Below are 6049 nucleotides of genomic sequence, written 5' to 3'. Positions count from 1 at the left end.
AAAAAAGTGACTCCTGAGTCCTTTTTCTTTTAGGCCAAAAAATAAAAGGTCTCTTAATAATTCACTTATACGTACGTACAGTTTGTACTATTTCATTAGGCTCAGGTCTTTATATTAAGTAATTAAGTACTTACGTAGTAATACAAGATTTCTTAGGCATTAGCTGTGCGAGGGGGGATCGATCATTTCTCCTAGTTCGATCGTCTGCCCGTTATTACAACAGCCAAGAGGCCGTTTCGGTAAACAGTTCCAAAATGTTTAAGGCATGGACAACTGAAATCAAGTGGTCGAAATTGAAACAAAAATGGGTTGAGGAAGAAAACGTTGCGGGTTACATTCTTGACCAGTTACACTCTAGACTCTAGAGAGTGCGCTCCACCCTTGTACTTTGAGAATAGGTTTGGATGGTAAGATACGAATTTTTAATTTTAGTTGAAAGTTTAAAATATTATTTTTTAATGTTATTATTTTTTTAAAATTTAAAAAAATTAAATTAAAATTTAAAAAAATTTATATTTTATATAAAAATTTAAAAAAATCATAATAATAAAAGAAAAATTTTGTATCAAATTCCACATGTAGAATTATTTTTAACGACGTTGTGAATTTAATAGCAAATTAGAGACCCAATGGTGCTTGAAACAGAAGCCAAAAAGGCCATACAAGTTGGCGGCGTAGTACACTCTCCACCACTGTGCGTGACACAGAGGCAAGGCAACCTCTTAAGCCAAAACGACACCCACACTCATAGAAGGCACGTGGTGGTGCATGTGAGGGATTCCAATGTCCTTTTTTGTTCGAGTGTTGCATGTGTACTAATGTTAATCTAATTTATTTGAGTTACATGAATATTTATATAGAATCCAATTAAATATGTGGATGCATATATTGAATTTTTATTGTCAAATATATGCACATATTGAATATCTGTTCCAAAATTTGATGACCGGTTAAACCCTTCTCACTAATTGAGAATGTGACTCCTCTATTCATTGACAATTCTCCTATAGTCAGTCGGGGATGCAAATGTGGGGTAGGCGTGCAGGCCACGCCAATTAAATTAAAAAAAATAAAAAACGACAAAAACAAAAAATAAAGACACTCAGAGATGGTGGTCATCTTCTTCTTCGGTGAATCTTCTTGTACATATGTACGAGGTTGCTATCGTCGAATGGGAGGTAACTGGCAAGGAACACGTACAGGATGACTCCGCAAGACCAGGCGTTGGCTTTGAAACTATCGTATCTGCCCCGACAGACGATCTCGGGGGCCGTGTAAGCCGGGGTCCCGCACGCCGTGTGTGGCAACGTTCTTAAGTTGCTCGGGGAGAGCTGAGAGTCCGAAGTCCGAGACCTTCAGGTTACCATCTTTGTCGAGGAGGAGGTTCTGGGGCTTCAAGTCGGGTGGGCTACGCCTTTTTGGTGGTAGAAATGCAGCGCTGAGACCAGTTGCTGGAAGTACCGTCGCGCCGACAGCTCGGTAAGCTTGCCTCGGCAAGAGATCTTGGAGAAGAGCTCTTCGCCCGTGGCAAGTTCGACGACGAGGTAGATCTTGGTCTTGGTGGCCATGACCTCGAGAATCTTGAGGATGTTAGGGTGGTCCTGAAGGCGACGCATGGCCATGATCTCTCGGATTCTTTGCGGTTCCATGGCAGCATCGACAGTCTTAGACTTGTCGATGACCTTCACGACCACGGTCATGTCGTCCACCATGGACCGTGCCTGGTACACCTTGGCGAAGCTACCAAGTCCCAGTAGACGCCCCAATTGGTACTTCCCAAGGATGGTGGTGGGTGGCAATGGCAGTGGGACCGGGACCCTTGGCTCCATGGCTAGAGAGGTTGGAGGAAGAGAGAGAAGGGGACCCAACTCCCAACACCAACAGACAACACAGAACATGGGTCTCGAGCTCTGTTTAGTGTGTTTGAGTAGAGGGAGGAGAAGATAAGAGGGGAGACGAAGAAGATGAAGGAAGGAAGAAGATGAAGGAAGAAGATGGAGAAGATGAGAAGGGAGATGAAAGGAGGAAGAAGATTTTGCATAATACGCACCGTTTCATTTAGGACATGTAGGACCTGACTGCTCGACGACTATCCCTCCCGCTTGTAGTTAGCATTTTTCAATCATTGAACCTTCATGCACACTATTATGATTAGATGTTTGAATTCATTAGTAATTTTTTGTAAATGGATAGAGTTAACATAGATAATTTGTTGTGCTTATGTGTAATCTATGTATTTATTTTTAGGTACGTAGATGAGTCAGATGTAGTTTATAAGTATATCATGAGTATATGGGTGTTATGACATCCCTATTTGAAGCCCTATGGTGAGCTTGTTGAAGGTAGTTTGCGGTTTAATGCTCATAAACTAAATCATTTTCATTCCTTAGCGTTGGTATATATTGGTGGATTGCTTAATTTCTCAACAAAATCGGTATATATTTGAAACGTGTACGTCAAATATTTTAAAATGATTGGATTCTTGATTCTATGTATGAACATTACATTAAGTTATTGAACGATAATAAATGAGTGAAATCGTCCAGAAAAGATGTCTTAGAGCATCCCCATTCGGTTCCCCATCCCCCCCGTTTCCCTATTATTTGTTGAAAGTTTTAGGGTTTTCTCTAAAACCCTCCCTCCATCCGGTTCCCTAAAATGGGTTTCTAATTTTAGGGATGTACAGGAAATCCCCATCTTTGGGGACCTACTGTACATCCCCAAATCCCATTTCCCCATCCTGTCCCGCGTTCATCCCTCCCGACGGTTGGTGCTCCCGATTTCGCCTCTCCTGCTAGGAAATCGGTACAACTTTCTTCTCATTTTCCGGTTTAATTTCTTGCGTGTTTCTTGATGATGAAAGTGGAAATGCTTTGTGCGAAATGAAGATCGTTGTGAAAACTGATAGGGTTTTCTTGTGGCTATTTCCCTGGGTTATCCGTTTGGTTGATGTGAACATTTATGGATGAAGTGTTGATTTCGTTTTTTCCTGAGTTACCCGTGTGGTAGATGTGAAAATAGACGATGGTTTCCTTTGATTTCTTCGGGTTGCTGTGAAAATTATACGATGGTTTCCTTGTGATTTTGCCCTGAGCAACCCGTTTGGTTGCTGTGAAAATTTGCCGATGGTTTCCTTTGATTTCTTCTTGAGCAACCCGTTTGGTTGCTGTGAAAATTATACGATGGTTTCCTCTGATTTTCTCCTGAGCTTCCCGTTTGGTTGCTGTGAAAATTTGCTGCGGTTTGGTTGCATTTTTTCTTTAGTAACCCGTTTGGCTGCTGGGAAATGAGATGAGGTTTGGCTGGACGTTTTGATGAAGGGTGCCCCTGTTTGGTTGGTGCGAATTTCACCCCTTTCTTGCTGCCCTGTTTTTCCTTCTGTGATTGTTTGGTTGCTGGGAAAATCCTCCATGATGTTTCTGTCATATTTTCCTTTGGCTATTATTTGGTTGCTGCGAAAATGTATATAGAGGAAATGTGATGATTATCTAGCTCACATGTATTGTTTGGTGGGCCAGAATAGATTTATGATTTTGAATCTTTGGTGATCCAAGTTTGGTTTTCAGTTGCTGTGAACATCTTTGCTTGAGAGAACTTGGGATCTACATTTTTTTCCATATCTTTTTCCTTCAAAGCATGCTTCTTGGGCTGCTGTTTCTTGGTCTTTCATATCCAATGTTGAATTTGCCCCTGAATGTTGTGATCTCTCTTCTAAATTCTGTTTTCATTATGCAATTTAAAATCATGATGAATTGATGGATTTTTATTGGTGCTCCAATAACATGCTGCTATTTAAATGTTGCTCTTGGTCCTTTAACATGCTGTATTCGGTCCCTTTATTTTAGTCTCTTGCTCTTGTTTGTTATTATTTCCTTGTGTTTGGAAAATACATTTTTTGGGCTTTCGGACTCCTATTTTGTAATATAATTAGAGAGTGGAATTTCTCTCCACATAACTCTATATTATGGAAGGTATTAATAGCCCAACATGCTAATAACTTTAATATACTGGATCTGTCCTTGAAATAAAATAGTTTGCTCATTTTGATATTTGGTGTTGGGTCATTTGCAGTGTTGCGTATCTATCAGGGGAGAGGGTTTATATTAGGCTGTGATGATGGTGTTATAGTGCGGGTTATGTCAGAAGTGTGTATGGGGCCCCATCGATATGGCGGGGTAATTCTCACCCGAATTGCCATATTGCAGTTTGTGGTACTCTCCACAAAAGGTAATCGGGGTTCGGGTGAGATTTTGCAGCCATTCGAATGTTGGGCTCCTTGCTTACACATGGTGTCAATATTTACACCATTCTGAGCCTTTTTAATTATTTATATATTCGATATGGATGTAGAACCGGATGGGGATGCTCGTATTTAGGATTATTTTGTTTTGCATGTTGTTTGGTATTATTGATTAATTGAGTTATATTATGTGTAAATTAAACCACAAGGCTGTGATGATGACAACCGGTTGTGGGGATATGGGAAATTTAATGGTCATTTCCCCGATGGCTAGGTAATCAGGACGGCCAATAAGTATTGGCAACCGGTTGTTTTGGCCATCAATGGGTTGCCAATTTTCCAAGATCATACCAAACGGTTTCTGAGCCATCCACCCGGACTAACACCCCAAACTTTCCGAAACTAGTTTCTAACATTTTCAATGCGTTTTTAGCAATGGATTCACAAGACTCTGGACATATGTACTTCACAAACCTCCTAAGTCAAGATCCTCAACTCGAGCCCACTTATGGTGGGCAATGTGGAGCATCTCCAGTGACCCTCGATGACTCTCCACCTCAACTCCCTAACGACCCTATCGGTGTTAGGAAATCAGTGAGGGGTGCGAACTTCACCCCCGAGGAAGACAAGTTACTTGTCTCCACATGGCTAAATTGTAGCCTTGATGCCGTCCAGGGAACAGATCAAAAACACTCACAGTTTTGGAAAAAAATATTTGAGTACTTTCATCAATTTAAAGAAACCACAAATGAGCGGACGATAAAGTCTTTAATTCACCGGTGGTCAGTGATCCAAAAGGCCACAAACAAATTTTGTGCGAAACTAGCCCAAGTTGAAGGGTTAAATCAAAGTGGCATGACCGAGCAAGATAAGGTAACATTATCAAATCCCAATGTCCTTTACTCAAACAATTTCTGTTCATAAGTATTGATTTAACATTTGTTTCTTTTTCTCTTACAAGTTTGACAAAGCGAAGGTTATGTACCAATCGCTAGAGAAATGCTCATTCCAGTTCGAGCATTGTTGGCAGCTGTTGAAGGACCAACCTAAGTGGATTTGGCGCGCGACAAAGGAGGATCCAAAGCGGAGGAAGACGATGTCCCCATCCCCAACCCCAACTCGATGTTCTGGAGCTACAGTTGATGGAATTTTTGATCTCGAGGCGGACCATGTGATGGAGAATGAAGTTATGGAGCCTGACCGACCAATTGGAAGGAAAGCTGAGAAAGGAAAACGAAAGGCCCAAGGCCAGCATGCAGAGGAGAACTTCCAAATCAGGAAGATGAAATATACTCTGTTGGAGGAGTCACGCGCTCAGGAGAAAGAGTTTTTTCGTCTTAAAACCGAGAAGATGGCGTATGACAAGGAGACGGAGGACAGAAAATTACGTCAAGAGGACGAACGGCTACGGTTGGAGGCTGAGAAAGTGGAGCTCGCGAAGAAGGAATCAGATCAGCGCATTATGATGATGGATGTGAGTGTCATGCCAGAATTGCAGCGGCAGTTTTTCCAGCAACTCCAGAGGGAGGTCATGGCGAGACGCAGTCGGTCCGACGATTTGGATTGATTATTTTGTATTTGATTTCTTATTTTATGTTTGACACAATTATATATGTGTAAAAATACATGTAATTAATCTTTTTTGTATTTGTATAAATTTAATATGGGAAGTATGATGATGGTTGTGCAATTAATGACTCAACGACATTTTCAGAAACAAACTCAATTACCATTAATATAGAGGAATTTTGATAACAATAATGAAATACAAATGCAAATCCGATTAACTTAAACATAGGAGCCCAATTA

General features: G+C 40.9%; 1 pseudogene; it reads right to left on the bottom strand.

Annotated features, from left to right (window-relative positions):
• Positions 1-1055: 1055 nt before the first annotated feature.
• Positions 1056-1991, bottom strand: LOC122295109 (annotated as a pseudogene).
• Between the last annotated feature and the right edge of the window lie 4058 nt (positions 1992-6049).

This window comes from Carya illinoinensis, chromosome 14 (genome assembly GCF_018687715.1).
Source record: "Carya illinoinensis cultivar Pawnee chromosome 14, C.illinoinensisPawnee_v1, whole genome shotgun sequence".
NCBI classification, from domain to species: Eukaryota; Viridiplantae; Streptophyta; class Magnoliopsida; order Fagales; family Juglandaceae; genus Carya; species Carya illinoinensis.
This window is presented reverse-complemented; position numbering and strand designations above follow the sequence as displayed.